This window comes from Oncorhynchus nerka, unplaced genomic scaffold (assembly GCF_034236695.1).
Source record: "Oncorhynchus nerka isolate Pitt River unplaced genomic scaffold, Oner_Uvic_2.0 unplaced_scaffold_835, whole genome shotgun sequence".
Taxonomy (NCBI): domain Eukaryota; kingdom Metazoa; phylum Chordata; class Actinopteri; order Salmoniformes; family Salmonidae; genus Oncorhynchus; species Oncorhynchus nerka.
In genome coordinates this window covers 196,956-214,398 of record NW_027040436.1, presented here as the reverse complement: position 1 = coordinate 214,398, position 17,443 = coordinate 196,956, and positions in this window count along the sequence as shown.

Here is a 17,443-nt window from a genome sequence, read left to right as displayed (position 1 = left end):
ACATTCAGTTACAATTAAAAAAATTATTGTATTGAAACCATTTAACAAGACAGGACGTTTCCACTGCACTAGTCTGATTACCTGCTTGTGTTACTTCTTCATCCGACATGTTCGAGAACATTCCCACCGGCCGCAGAGTCAAGCGGAAAAGATGACGTCACCGGCTCTCTCTCTCTCTCTGTGTCTCTCTCTCTCTCTCTCTCCCTCTCTCTGTCTCTCTCCCTCCCTCTCTCTTTCTCTCTCTCTCTCTTTCTCTCTCTCTCTCCGTCTCTCTCTCTCTCTACCAAATGACACACAAGGTTCAACAAGCAAAATACTCCCCATTCTCTTGTCTCTAAACAGAATTTAAAATATATATCTATTAATATATATATATTTTTAAAAAATACCACTATAAATATGCATGCTAGTAAATAACGATGGTGATGCCAAAGCCTTTCTATACGATTTTTTTGTGTGTGAAATGTTTTAAAATGAGGTAAATCTGCTTGACATTACCCCCCCCCCCCTTGGGCTAAAGTGGACCACATGACCGCTCTCCGCCAATGGGACAGACGTTTGGCATGTTTTTCTGCGTGTGGTGTGGGGGGGTTTCCTCCTTGGAGACGGACGGACTGTTTTCAAACCCACAGCAATACAACTGGAAAACAGACGTCAGGCTAATACAGCTACTGTTCATGTCCCAATCATTTCAGGAAAATTACTCTTTATATTCACGTTGTTCATATTCATGGATGAACACGAATGAACAAGCGGAAAACAAAACGCATTGGAAAAGGTAAGCAGAAAGTAAGATTTTTTATATATATATATAGTATTTTTTACAAATGTGTCCAATGTATCAGAACCCAGTTAGCCATCTGGCTAGTTAGCAAGGTAGCTAACTTTTGGACGTAACTGCGTTCAAATAAATGTAATGTTATGACACAGCGGGGTAGTTTTTGAGTTTGTTACGATCATGTGTTTTAGATACACGTGTATATTTAGTTACAGGCATTTTTTTTATTGTGGTTAAGTTGTTGTTTTTTTGCGCAGAAGAATATGGAGAATTGTAACGTGTGTTGCTAGTGTCGAGGGCAAGACGGGTTGACAACTAGCTGGCTAGTTGGTTGGTTAGCTGGCTAGTTGGTTGGTTAGCTGGCTAGTTGGTTAGCTGACTAGTTAGGTGGCGAGTTAGTTGGTTAGCTGGCTAGTTAGCTGGTTACCTTCAGTTAGCCGATGTTCATAGCGACGGTAACGAGGTGGAAAACGGCAATGGGGCTTTTCGCCTCAGCGGCCTTTTGTTTTATACTGGCTTGTTTTGTTCTCCAAACGTACCATAAGACTTAAAAATGTTCTCCAAACGTACCATAAGACTTCAAAATGTTCTCTAAACGTACTATGCTGCACAGTAAATTGACCAGTTTATGTTCGCATGTTACGTTAGGAAACAAACTGGTTAAGTCATTTTTACGGTGGCTAAGCTAACTCGCATGACAAAAAATAAAATAAATGTTTGCGCCCAACGTAACGTAAGGCATGCTATTCTCTGAAAGCTAGCTTAACGCTAACTAAAATAGCTGCAGTTCTGTCCATATGCATTTTTATTCAAACTAAAATATTTGCCACATTGTATCTGTAATATGCACATTGTAGCCACTGCACAGTCAAACGCGCTATCTGACACCTTTTACAGGCAGCAGCAGCCAATCATCTGGGGGTGTGTTGGATGATACAAAACTCTGTGTCTGTGGTGCGACCGTCCTTCGCTCTGGAAACCTTTTGTCTAAAAGGACCTATCAAGATATATATATATACATACTCACTCGGATCCTACGCAAAAGCAAGCCACTGGGTGCAGATGTGTCGCTGAAAATGACTTCAGACCATTCTCGTTCATGACAATGACAGACGAAACTCCTTTTACAGGATTGTAGCCGATAATGGATGCAGAATGAACTGTCGCCCCCCATGATGAAATATCAAATCAGGGGTGATTTGTATTTCTACCCTCCCATGCTGTTGCAGTATTTCTACCCTCCCATGCTGTTGCAGTATTTTGTAAAGCCTTAATATCGGTACAATTCAGGTTGGAATTGATATCACACTATTGTATTCAGTGAGGCGGCAATGATAACACTGAATCTATGAATAGAGTTTCAAGTAGGCCAACATTTTATTTTTAAAAATTAAATTTTATATATGAAATCATATTTCTTACTAAATATGTCTCGAACCCTATACCCTAAATAGTAAAAGCATAGCAAAAATGTGTGTAATAAAGACCTTAATTACAGAAAGCATAGTGAATAAACCCGAGGTTTTCAGTCTTAATCACAAACATGTTGAAAACAACTACTAGTCCTAAATATATTTTACCAGAAATATTTGCTTTACGTCTTGAATGGTCATTTATTTGGCTCAATTACAGAATTCCGGTTTGAATGTCAAACATGACGCTAATCAATATACTGAAATAAGTTCTGACCCTGACTTCAATGATCATGTATTGATCATGTATGTATTTAGTAGTCGCGTGCCTTTTATTGATCTTACTGTAATAGCCTACCTAATATATAGTATCAACCTACGCCCTGGCATTCACTACGAGGCCCACAAGACCACGGTCCTTTTATTTATCTTACTGTAATAGCCTAGCCTACCTAATATATAGTACCAACCTACGCCCTGGCATTCACTACGAGGCCCACAAGACCACGGTCCTTTTATTTATCTTACTGTAATAGCCTAGCCTACCTAATATTTAGTACCAACCTAGGCTCTGGCATTCACTACGAGGCCCACAAGACCACGGCCCTTTTATTGATCTTACTGTAATAGCCTAGCCTACCTAATATATAGTACCAACCTACGCCCTGGCATTCACTACGAGGCCCACAAGACCACGGTCCTTTTATGTATCTTACTGTAATAGCCTACCTAATATATAGTACCAACCTACGCCCTGGCATTCACTACGAGGCCCACAAGACCACGGTCCTTTTATGTATCTTACTGTAATAGCCTAGCCTACCTAATATATAGTACCAACCTAAGCCCTGGCATTCACTACGAGGCCCACAAGACCACGGTCCTTTTATTTATCTTACTGTAATAGCCTAGCCTACCTAATATATAGTACCAACCTAAGCCCTGGCATTCACTACGAGGCCCACAAGACCACGGTCCTTTCCGACTCCTCTTCGAGACCACAAAACATCATCACTTCTCAACAACAGTGACTCAATGACACTGAACCTAAACACGACAAGTATCTCCTGGTTCAAGTGCAGCAGCTGGACAAAGATCAGCACGAGTGGAGTAGTAGTAGAGTAGTAGCCTACTCTCTCCTATATATTCCGACCAGTCATTTGTTAACACGGGCACTCGTTTTCGATCTTGTCGAGATTTATCCTTCATTTTTTTTTTTTTGTAGTCAAGATTACATGAACATTACATTAGATTTATGAAGCAATTCACATATCCGTTTTAATAGCAACCATATCACCTAAGTCGACGTATGTTCCAGTTTGACATCTCAGTTCAGCAAGCTTTAGCAGCGAGCAATGGCAATGACTTTGCAATGCTTCTTGGACTCTCACAATGAGTATAATGCCATGTTTTGGGCTAATTGGGTCATTCGTTTATCATTAAGGCCTTTAATATCATTAGTAAAACGGACATTTTTTTTAATATTTTTTTTTATATAGCTTTACCTGATTTATAAATTAATTGGTAACTGGTTTCACAACAGCAGAGAATCATCTGTAGCACTGCTATTCAAGGCCTTGTAAAGAAAGGATGGCATTCCTATGCCTCTTGCAATGCCACGATAGTGGTTTTGATTCTCGGGGACCACTCGTACATGTATGTACTCATGACTGTAAGTTGCATAAAAAGCATACATTTACATTTAAACGTGTACATATTATACACCAGATTTCAACCCTCACTCAGAAGTGGACTAATGTCATTCCTGTGGCAATGGGAGACCAGAACAAAGCGACGATGTTTTGAAGAGTAGTGATGATCAGTTTCGGCTGGAAATGGCCAGGGACCTTATGATACGATATTACCACGATACTCAGGTGACGATTTTCTATATGTATTGCGATTCGCTACGGTGATTTTTCTTAGTTTAGTTTTTTTGTTGTACATTTATTTATTTATTGCGATTCGATCTTCCTAACATATTGCTCACCATATGTCTGCTACAGAGGGACAAGAGAGAGTCATGAGAAAACAACACGTTTTGATCAGTCGTGGAAAATAAGTGGTGAAAACAAACTGGCTCGTTTTATTTCTCCACCTCTCCCTCCCCACCCATCACAGCCGTTTCTCTGTTTTCATAGGCTACATCCATTGGTAGTTTGGATACCACAGATGTCAGTGCACAGTGGTAGTTTGGATACCACAGAGGTTAGTGTATGGTAGTTTGGATACCACAGATGTCAGTGTATGGTAGTTTGGATACCACAGATGTCAGTGTACGGTGGTAGTTTGGATACCACAGATGTCAGTGTACGGTGGTAGTTTGGATACCACAGATGTCAGTGTATGGTGGTAGTTTGGATACCACAGATGTCAGTGTATGGTGGTAGTTTGGATACCACAGATGTCAGTGTATGGTGGTAGTTTGGATACCACAGATGTCAGTGTATGGTGGTAGTTTGGATACCACAGATGTCAGTGTATGGTGGTAGTTTGGATACCACAGATGTCAGTGTATGGTAGTTTGGATACCACAGATGTCAGTGTATGGTAGTTTGGATACCACAGATGTCAGTGTATGGTAGTTTGGATACCACAGATGTCAGTGTACGGTGGTAGTTTGGATACCACAGATGTCAGTGTATGGTAGTTTGGATACCACAGATGTCAGTGTATGGTAGTTTGGATACCACAGATGTCAGTGTACGGTGGTAGTTTGGATACCACAGATGTCAGTGTGAGATAAACCTCCTGACTAAGTGTTGGTGCTCTTGGCTGTAGCCTAAGGATGTGTTTACACATGCAGCCCAATCTTGATCTTTTGTCCAATTATTGGTTTTGTCAAGTAAATACATACATGGATGGATTACTAGACCAGTCTACCACCACGACCACTACTACCATCACCACTACCACCACGACCACTACCAGTCTACCACCACGACCACTACTACAATCACCACTACCACCACGACCACTACTACCATCACCACTACCACCACGACCACTACTACCATCACCACTACCACCACGACCACTACTACCATCACCACTACCACCACCACCACTACTACCATCACCACTACCACCACGACCACTACTACCATCACCACGACCACTACTACCATCACCACTACCACCACGACCACTACTACCATCACCACGACCACTACTACCATCACCACTACCACCACGACCACTACTACCATCACCACTACCACCACGACCACTACTACCATCACCACCACCACCACGACCACTACTACCATCACCACTACCACCACGACCACTACTACCATCACCACTACTACCATCACCACTACCACGACCACTACCACCACGACCACTACTACCACGACCACTACCACCACTACCACGACCACTACTACCATCACCACTACCACGACCACTACTACCACGACCACTACTACCATCACCACTACCACGACCACTACTACCATCACCACTACCACGACCAACACCAGTCTACCTCCACCACCAGTCCACCACCTCACCACCACCAGTCCACCACCTCACCACCACCAGTCCTCCTCCACCACCACCCCAGTCCTCCTCCACCACCACCCCCAGTCTACCTCCACCACCAGTCCACCACCACCACAAGTCCCCCACCACCACCACCACAAGTCCCCCACCACCACCACCACAAGTCCCCCACCACCACCACCACAAGTCCCCCACCACCACCACCACAAGTCCCCCACCACCACCACCACAAGTCCCCCACCACCACCACAAGTCCCCCACCACCACCACAAGTCCCCCACCACCACCACAAGTCCCCACCACCACCACAAGTCCCCCACCACCACCACAAGTCCCCACCACCACCACCACAAGTCCCCCACCACCACCACAAGTCCCCCACCACCACCACAAGTCCCCCACCACCACCACAAGTCCCCCACCACCACCACAAGTCCCCCACCACCACCACAAGTCCCCACCACCACCACCACAAGTCCCCCACCACCAGTCCACCAGTCCACCACCACCACCACCACAAGTCCACCACCACCACCAGTCCACCACAAGTCCCCCACCACCACCACCACCACAAGTCCCCCACCACCACCACCACCACAAGTCCCCCACCACCACCACCACCACAAGTCCCCCACCACCACCACCACCACCACAGTCCCCACCACCACCACCACAAGTCCCCACCACCACCACCACAAGTCCCCCACCACCACCACCACAAGTCCCCCACCACCACCACCACAAGTCCCCCACCACCACCACCACAAGTCCCCCACCACCACCACAAGTCCCCCACCACCACCACACAGTCCCCCACCACAACCAGTCCACCACCACAACCAGTCCACCACCACCACCAGTCCACCCACCAGTCCACCACCACCACCAGTCCACCAGTCCACCACCACCACCACCAGTCCACCACCACCACCAGTCCACCACCACCACCACCACCACACAAGTCCCCCACCACCACCACCACAACAAGTCCCCCACCACCACCACCACAACAAGTCCCACCACCACCACCACAACAAGTCCCCCACCACCACCACAACAAGTCCCCCACCACCACCACAACAAGTCCACCACCACCACAACCACCAGTCCACCACCACCACCACAACAAGTCCCCCACCACCACCACAACCAGTCCACCACAACCACCATCCACCACCACAACCAGTCCACCACCACCACAACCACCAGTCCACCACCACCACCAGTCCACCACTACCATCACGTACCACTACCACCACTACCACGACCACTACTACCATCACCACTACCACGACCACTACTACCATCACCACTACCACGACCAACACCAGTCTACCTCCACCACCAGTCCTCCACCACCAGTCCACCACCTCACCTCCACCACCTCACCACCACCAGTCCTCCTCCACCACCACCCCCAGTCCTCCTCCACCACCACCCCCAGTCTACCTCCACCACCAGTCCACCACCACCACAACAAGTCCCCCACCACCACCACCACAAGTCCCCCACCACCACCACCACAAGTCCCCCACCACCACCACCACAAGTCCCCCACCACCACCACCACAAGTCCCCACCACCACCACAAGTCCCCCACCACAAAGTCCCCCACCACCACAAGTCCCCCACCACCACAAGTCCCCCACCACCACCACCACAAGTCCCCCACCACCACAAGTCCCCCACCACCACCACCACAAGTCCCCCACCACCACCGTCCCCACCACCACACGTCCCCCACCACCACCACCACAAGTCCACCACCACCACCACAAGTCCCCCACCACCACCACAAGTCCCCCACCACCACCACAAGTCCCCCCACCACCACCACAAGTCCCCCACCACCACCACCACAAGTCCCCCACCACCACCACCACCACAAGTCCCCCACCACCACCACCACCACAAGTCCCCACCACCACCACCACCACAAGTCCCCACCACCACCACACACAAGTCCCCCACCACCACAAGTCCCCCACCACCACAAGTCCCCCACCACCACAAGTCCCCCACCACCACAAGTCCCCCACCACCACAAGTCCCCCACCACCACAAGTCCCCCACCACCACCACCCACAAGTCCCTTACCACCACCACCACAAGTCCCCCACCACCACCACAAGTCCCCCACCACAACCAGTCCACCACCACAACCAGTCCACCACCAGTCACACCAGTCCCACCAGTCCACCACCACCACCAGTCCACCACCAGTCCACCACCACCACCACCACCAGTCCACCACCACCACCACCACAACAAGTCCACCACCACCACCACAACAACAAGTCCCCCACCACCACCACAACAAGTCCCCCACCACCACCACAACAACAAGTCCCCCACCACCACCACAAACAAGTCCCCCACCACCACCACAACAAGTCCCCCACCACCACCACAACAAGTCCCCCACCACCACCACAACAAGTCCCCCACCACCACCACAACAAGTCCCCCACCACCACCACAACAAGTCCCCACCACAACCACCACCACACACCAGTCCACCACAACCACAACCACCAGTCCACCACAACACACACCAGTCCACCACCACCATCACCACCAGTCCACCACAAGTCCCCCACCACCACCACAACCACAACCAGTCCCCCACCACCACAACCAGTCCACCACCACCACCACCACAACCAGTCCACCACCACAACCAGTCCACCACCACAACCAGTCCACCACCACAACCAGTCCACACCACCACAGTCCCCCACCACCACCACAACCAGTCCCCCACCACCACCACCAGTCCCCCACCACCACCACAACCAGTCCCCCACCACCACCACCAGTCCCCCACCACCACCACCACAACCAGTCCACCACCAGTCCACCACCACCACCACAAGTCCCCCTCCACCACAAGTCCCCCACCACCACCACCACAACAAGTCCCCCACTACCACCACCCACAACCAGTCCACCCCCACCACCAGTCCCCACCACCCCACCACCAGTCCACCCCCACCACCAGTCCCACCACCAGTCCACCCCCACCACCAGTCCACCACCACCCACCAGTCCACCACCACCACCAGTCCACCACCACCAGTCCACCACCCACCACCAGTCCCCACCACCACCAGTCCACCCCCACCACCACCAGTCCCCTCCTACCACCAGTCCTCCTCCACCACCACCACCAGTCCTCCTCCACCAGTCCTCCTCCATCCACCACCACCAGTCCTCCTCCACCACCACCACCAGTCCTCCTCCACCACCACCACCAGTCCTCCTCCACCACCAGTTCTCCCCCACCACCAGCCCCCCACCACCAGTCCACCACCACCAGTCCACCACCACCAGTCCACCACCACCAGTCCTCCACCACCAGTCCTCCACCACCAGTCCTCCACCACCAGTCCTCCACCACCAGTCCCCCACCACCAGTCCCCCACCACCAGTCCCCCACCACCACCAGTCCTCCACCACCACCAGTCCACCACCACAGTAGTACATCTCTACAGTGCTCCTTGTAAAAGAGAGGTCAGCGTAGAGCCCTGCCAGTAGTAGGGTCCAGTCCACAACTACCACAGAGAATGTCCCCCAGTGGAAGAGGAGCATAGCCTCCCTCAAGGAGCACTGCCTAGCCGTTTACTACATTATATGCTAATGCATTGATCTGGGTTTTTATATATTGACAGTAGTCTGGTCCTCAAGCTCTGAGTGACCTTATGAGTGACCTTATGAGTGACCTTATGAGTGACCTTATGAGTGACCTTATGAGTGACCTTATGAGTGACCTTATGCGTGACCTTATGCGTGACCTTATGAGTGACTTAGTGGGAACTTTGAAGAGCAAACACTAATTTACTCATCCTCCTCTCATGACATCATCGCTAACCATCTCATGACCTCTTGGGTCTTGTTCACTTGACCCCTGATAAGACAGTGTCTCTGTTCCCATAATAGAAGTTGTCGTTTGTGGCTGAGATCTCCTTCCCGTTAGTGATGGGGGGGGGGAATCAGACGGGTACATATCGTAATATTACTTTAGGTTGACATAGAGATATTTCATGTCAGTTATGATAGTTGTAGTTATATATAAAAAAAAAACACTGTGTGTGTGTGTGTGTGTGGACAAAACCACCGTGTGTGTGTGTGTGGACAAAACCACCGTGTGTGTGTGTGTGGACAAAACCACCGTGTGTGGACAAACCACCGTGTGTGGACAAAACCACCGTGTGTGTGGACAAAACCACCGTGTGTGTGGACAAAACCACCGTGTGTGTGGACAAAACCACCGTGTGTGTGGACAAAACCACCACGTGGTGTGTGGACAAAACCACCGTGTGTGTGTGTGTGGACAAAACCACCGTGTGTGTGTGTGTGGACAAAACCACCGTGTGTGTGTGTGGTGGACAAAACCACTGTGTGTGTGTGTGTGGACAAAACCACCGTGTGTGTGTGTGTGGACAAAACCACCGTGTGTGTGTGTGTGTGTGGACAAAACCACCGTGTGTGTGTGTGTGGACAAAACCACCGTGTGTGTGTGTGTGGACAAAACCACCGTGTGTGTGTGTGTGTGGACAAAACCACCGTGTGTGTGTGTGTGGACAAAACCACCGTGTGTGTGTGTGTGGACAAAACCACCGTGTGTGTGTGTGTGGACAAAACCACCGTGTGTGTGTGTGTGGACAAAACCACCGTGTGTGTGGACAAAACCACCGTTGGACAAAACCACTGTGTGTGTGGACAAAACCACCGTGTGTGTGTGGACAAAACCACCGTGTGTGTGTGGACAAAACCACCGTGTGTGTGGACAAAACCACCGTGTGTGGACAAAACCACCGTGTGTGTGTGTGTGGACAAAACCACCGTGTGTGTGTGTGTGGACAAAACCACCGTGTGTGTGTGGACAAAACCACCGTGTGTGTGTGTGTGGACAAAACCACCGTGTGTGTGTGTGTGGACAAAACCACCGTGTGTGTGTGTGGACAAAACCACCGTGTGTGTGTGTGGACAAATCCACCGTGTGTGTGGACAAAACCACCGTGTGTGTGTGGACAAAACCACCGTGTGTGTGGACAATTTTAATTTTTTGAATTTTACCTTTATTTAACTAGGCAAGTCAGTTAAGAACAAATTCTTATTTTCAATGACGGCCTAGGAACAGTGGGTTAACTACCTGTTCAGGGGCAGAACGACAGATTTGTACCTTGTCAGCTCGGGGATTTGAACTTGCAACCTTTCAGTTACTAGTCCAACGCTCTAACCACTAGGCTACCCTGCCGCCCCACTGTGTGTGTGGACAAAACCACCGTGTGTGTGTGTGTGTGGACAAAACCACCATGTGTGGACAAAACCACCGTGTGTGGACAAAACCACCGTGTGTGTGTGTGTGTGGACAAAACCACCGTGTGTGTGGACAAAACCACCGTGTGTGTGGACAAAACCACTGTGTGTGTGTGTGGACAAAACCACTGTGTGTGTGTGTGGACAAAACCACCGTGTGTGTGTGTGGACAAAACCACCGTGTGTGTGTGTGTGTGGACAAAACCACCGTGTGTGTGTGTGTGGACAAAACCACCGTGTGTGTGTGTGTGTGTGGACAAAACCACCGTGTGTGTGTGTGTGTGGACAAAACCACCGTGTGTGTGTGTGGACAAAACCACCGTGTGTGTGGACAAAACCACCAAAACCACCGTGTGTGTGGACAAAACCACCGTGTGTGTGTGGACAAAACCACCGTGTGTGTGTGGACAAAACCACCGTGTGGCACACCGTGTGTGTGTGGACAAAACCACCGTGTGTGTGTGTGGACAAAACCACCGTGTGTGTGTGTGGACAAAACCACCGTGTGTGTGTGTGGACAAAACCACCGTGTGTGTGTGTGTGGACAAAACCACCGTGTGTGTGTGTGTGGACAAAACCACCGTGTGTGTGTGTGTGGACAAAACCACCGTGTGTGTGTGTGTGGACAAAACCACCGTGTGTGTGTGTGTGTGGACAAAACCACTGTGTGTGTGTGTGGACAAAACCACCGTGTGTGTGTGTGTGGACAAAACCACCGTGTGTGTGTGTGTGTGGACAAAACCACTGTGTGTGTGTGGACAAAACCACCGTGTGTGTGTGTGGACAAAACCACCGTGTGTGTGTGTGTGTGTGTGTGGACAAAACCACCGTGTGTTTTATTTTTTATTTAACCAGGTATTCTAGTTGAGAACAAGTTCTCATTTACAACTGCTGGCCAAGACAAAGCAAAGCAGTGCGACACAAACACAGAGTTACACATGGAATAAATAAAACATAGTCGATAATACAGTAGAACAAAAGAAAACAAAGTATTTTGAGTGCAAGTGAGTTAACCTCTTCAGTCGACCCTCTACTTTTTTGAACATTCTGTTAAAAATCGCGCAACATTTCAGCGCCCTGCTACTCATGCCAGGAATATAGTATATGCATTTGCTTAGTCTGTGTGGATAGAAAACACTCAGACGTTTAAAAAACTGGTTAAATCACTGCTGTGGCTTTACCAGAACGGCATTTACATCGAAAAGCACAGGAAAAACTGATCACTGAAAATGGGGAAAATATATCCATGCGCTACTTGAACCCATTGATAAACGTGAACCACAATTAATTGACTGAGGTTGCAGTACCTACAGCTTCCACAGGGTGTCTAGAGTCTTGTCATTTCCCTTCAAGTTTTTTCTTGGTCAAACACATACAGGAAACCGTATCTCCTCCGGTCTAGGACCGGATATTTTCGTTGAGTTTCTAGCCGGACATTTTTCCAGACGGACAGCTAATGATCTTTACATCGCCTCCTGATGAATTTTATCAGCTTATTAACGTTTACTAATACCTAAAGTTGCATTACAAACGTATTTCGAAGTGTTTTGTGAACGTTTATCGTCGACTTTTTGAATTTTAAAAAATGACGTTACGTTTTGAAACAATGTTTTTTTCGTTTATCACACAGTCTACATATAACGATATCTAGGCTTTATATGGACCGATTTAATCGAAATAAAGACCCAAATAGTGTTTATGGGACATCTAGGAGTGCCAACAAAGAAGATGGTGAAAGGTAATGAATGTTTTCTATTTTATTGTGCGGTTTGTGTAACGCCGAAATGCTAATTATTTTGTTTACGTCCCCTGTGGGTCTTTTGGGGTGTTGCATGCTATCAGATAATAGCTTCTCATGCTTTCGCTGAAAAGCATTTTAAAAATCTGACTTGTTGCCTGGATTCACAACGAGTGTAGCTTTAATTCGATACCCTGCATGTGTATTTTAATGAACTTTTGAGTTTTAACTAATACTATTAGCATTTAGCGTAGTGCATTTGCATTTCCAGAGCTCTAGTTGGGACGCAAGCGTCCCGAGTAGAAGCAACAGGTTAAGGCAATAAATAGGCCATGGTGGCAAACTAATTACAATATAGCAATTAAACTCTGGAAAGGTAGATGTGCAGAAGATGAATGTGCAAGTAGAGATACTGGGGTGCAAAGGAGCAAGATAAATGAATAAATACTGTATGGGGATGAGGTAGGTAGATAGATGGGCTATGTACAGATGGGCTGTATACAGGTGCAGTGATCTGTGAGCTGCTCTGACAGCTGGTGCTTAAAGCGAGTGAGGGAGATATGGGTCTCCAGCTTCAGAGATTTTCGCCGTTCGTTCCAGTCATTGGCAGCAGAGAACTGGAAGGAAAGACGACCAAAGGAGGAATTGGCTTTGGCGGTGACCAGTGAGATATACCTGCTGGAGTGCGTGCTACGAGTGAGTGCTGCTATGGTGACCAGTGAGATGAGGCGGGGCTTTACCTAGCAGAGACTTGTAGATAACCTGTAGCCAGTGGGTTTGGCGACCAGTATGAAGCGAGGGCCAACCAACGAGAGCGTACAGGTCGCAATGGTGGGTAGTATATGAGGTTTTGGTGACAAAACGGATGGCACTGTGATAGACTGCATCCAATATGTTGAGTAGAGTGTTGGAGGCTATTTTATAGACATCACCGACGTCGAGGATGGTCAGTTTTACGAGGGTATGTTTGGCAGCATGAGTGAAGGATGCTTTGTTGCGAAATAGTAAGCCGATTCTAGATTTAACTTTGGATTGGAGATGCTTAATGTGAGTCTGGAAGGAGAGTTTACAGTCTAACCAGACACCTAGGTATTTGTAGTTGTCCACGTATTCTAAGTCAGAGCCGTCCAGAGTCGTGATGCTGGGCGGGCAGGCAGCTGTGGGCAGCGATCGGTTGAAGAGCATGCATTTAGTTTTACTTGCGTTTAACCTGTTAAGACTCTAGGGGCAGTATTTCATTTTTGGATAAAAAGACGTGCCCGTTTTAAGCGCAATATTTTGTCACGAAAAGATGCTCGAATATGCTTGGAATTGATAGTTTTGTAAAGAAGACAGTCTTACGTTTCCAGAAATGCAAAGATTTTCACTGTGAGTCCCTTAGAACAAATGCTTCGGGCAAAACCAAGATGTATGACCGACCAGGAAATGCACAGGATTTCTGAGGCTACGTTTTCCATGATCGCCTTATATGGCTGTGAATGCGACAGGAATGAACGGACTCTTTCTCTTGTTTCCCCAAGGTCTTTGCAGCATTGTGACGTATTTGTAGGGATATCATTGGAAGATTGACCATAAGGGACTACATTTACCAGGTGTCCCGCTTGGTGTCTGCGTGGCAATCGGTGCGCAAAAGTCAGGTCCCGGTATTTTTCCATTCAAATCTCAGAACAAACCAGGCTACAAGGACGGTGCTTTCAATGGAGAGAAATATGACAAACCACCTTCAGGATTGATTCAAACAACGTTTTCCATGTTTCAGTCGATATTATGGAGTTAATTCGGAAAAAAGTTCGACATGTAGGTGACTGAATTTTCGGTTAGTTTCGGTAGCCATATGCATAGTAACAAAAGGGAACGATGTGTCCTACACAAGAATCTTTCAGGAAAAACTGGACATCTGCTATGTAACTGAGAGTCTCCTCATTGAAACATCTGAAGTTCTTCAAAGGTAAATTATTTTATTTGATTCCTTGGCTGGTTTTTGTGAATATGTTATGTGCTAAATGCTAACGCTAATGCTAAGCTAGCTATCACCACTCTTACACAAATTAGTGATTTTCTCTGGTTCTAAAGCATATTTTGAAAATCTGAGACTGACAGGATTGTTAAGAAAAGGATAAGCTTGAGAACAGGCATATTTATTTCATTTCATTTGCGATTTTTAGAAATCGCTAACGTTGCGTTATGCTAATGAGCTTGAGGCTGTAGTTACGCTACCGCATACGGGTTTGGTCGGACTATGAGGTTAAGAGCAGTTGGAGGCCACGGAAGGAGAGTTGTATGGCATTGACGCTCGTCTGGAGGTTAGTTAACACAGTGTCCAAAGAAGGGTCAGAAGTATACAGAATGGTGTCGCTCTGTGTAGAGGTGGATCAGAGAATCACCAGCAGCAAGAGCAACATCATTGATGTATACAGAGAAGAGTCTGCCTGAGAATTGAACCCTGTGGCACCCCCATAGACTGCCAGAGGTCCGGACAACAGGCCCTTCGATTTGACACACTGAACTCTATCAGAGAAGTAGTTGGTAAACCAGGCGAGGCAATCATTTGAGAAACCAAGGCTGTCCAGTCTGTCAATAAGAATGTGGTGATTGACAGAGTCGAAAGCCTTGGCCAGGTCGATGAAGACGGCTGCACAGTAATGTCTCTTATCGATGGCGGTTATGTCATTTAGGACCTTGAGCGTGGCTGAGGTGCACCCATGACCAGCGGGTTGCTGTGGAGGGTGAACGGCAACATACCGGGGTAGGGGTAGCCAATAATTAATAGATAATTTTAGAAAGAAAGGGTCCAGATTGTCTAGCCCGGCTGATTTGTAGGGGTCCAGATTTTTCAGCTCTTTCAGAACATCAGCTAAATGGATTTGGGAGAAGGAGAAATGGGGAAGGCTTGGGCAAGTTGCTGTTGGGGGTGCAGTGCTGTTGACCGGGATAGGGGTAGCCAGGTGGAAAGCATGGCCAGCCGTAGAGAAGAGATGCTTATTGAAATTCTCAATTATAGAGGATTTATCGGTGTTGACAGTGTTTCCTTACCTCAGAGCAGTGGGCAGCTGGGAGGAGGTGCTCTTATTCTCCATGGACTTTACAGTGTCCCAGAACTTTTTTGAGTTAGTACTACAGGACGCAAATTTCTGTTAGGAAAGCTAAGACTAGCTTTTTCAAACTGCCTTTGTATATTTGTTCCCAACTTCCCTGAAAAGTTGCATATCACGGGGGCTATGCAATGCTAATGCAGAACACCACAGGATGTTTTTGTGCTGGTCAAGGGCATACAGGTCTGGAGTTGAACCAAGGACTATATCTATTCCTAGTTCTACATTTTTTGAATGGGGCATGCTTATTTAAGATGGTGAGGAAGGCACATTTAAAGAATAGCCAGGCATCATCTACTGACGGGATGAGGTCAATGTCGTTCCAGGATACCCCGGCCAGGTCTATTAGAAAGGCCTGCTCGCTGAAGTGTTTTAGGGAGCGTTTGATAGTGATGAGTGGAGGTCGTTTGACCGCTGACCCATTACGGACGCAGGCAATGAGACAGTGATCGCTGAGATCTTGATTGAAAACAGCAGAGGTGTATTTGGAGGGCGAATTAGTTAGGATGACATCTATGAGGGTGCCCGTGTTTACGGATTTGGGGTTGTACCTGGTAGGTTCATTGATCATTTGTGTGAGACTGAGGGCATCAAGCTTGGATTGTAGGATGGCTGGGGTGTTAAGCATGTCCCAGTTTAGGTCACCTAGTAGCATGAGCTCTGAAGATAGATGGGGGGCAATCAGATCACATATGGTGTTCAGGGCACAGCTGGGGGCAGAGGGTGGTCTATAGCAAGCGGCAACGGTGAGAGACTTGTTTCTGGAAAGGTGAATTTTTAGAAGTAGAAGCTTGAATTGTTTGGGTACAGACCTGGATAGTAGCCTGCAGAGTTCTGTCCTATCTTTGCAGTAGATTGCAACACAGCCCCCTTTGGCAGTTCTATCTTGGCGGAAAATGTTATAGTTTGCAATGGAGATTTCAGAGTTTTTGGTGGTCTTCCTAAGCCAGGATTCAGACACGGCTAAGACATCTGGGTTGGCAGAGAGTGCTAAAGCACTGAGTAAAACACACTTAGGGAGGAGGCTTCTAATGTTAACATGCATGAAACCAAGGCTATTACGGCTGCGGAAGTCAACACATGAGAGCACCGGGGGAGTGGGAGTGGAGCTAGGCACTGCAGGACCTGGATTAACCTCTATATCACCAGAGGAACAGAGGAGGAGTAGGATAAGGGTAAGGCTGAAGGCTATAAGAACTGGTCGTCTAGCACGTTCCGAACGGAGAGTAAAAGAGCGTGTTTCTGGGCACGAGAGAATAGATTCAGACAAAGTTAAGGGAGGATGTGAGTACATTGGAGGTAAACCTAGTCATTGAGTAATGATGAGAGAGATATAGTCTCTAGAGACGTTTAAACCAGGTGATGTCATCACATATGTAGGAGGTGGAACAACGTGGTTGGTTAAGGCATATTGAGCAGCGCTAGAGGCTCGACAGTGAATTAAGACAGTAATCACTAACCAGGACAGTAATGGACAAGGCATATTGATATTAGAGAGAGGCATGCCTAGCCAAGTGAAAACAAAACGACTGTGTGTGTGTGGACAAAACGACTGTGTGTGTGTGGACAAAACGACTGTGTGTGTGTGGACAAA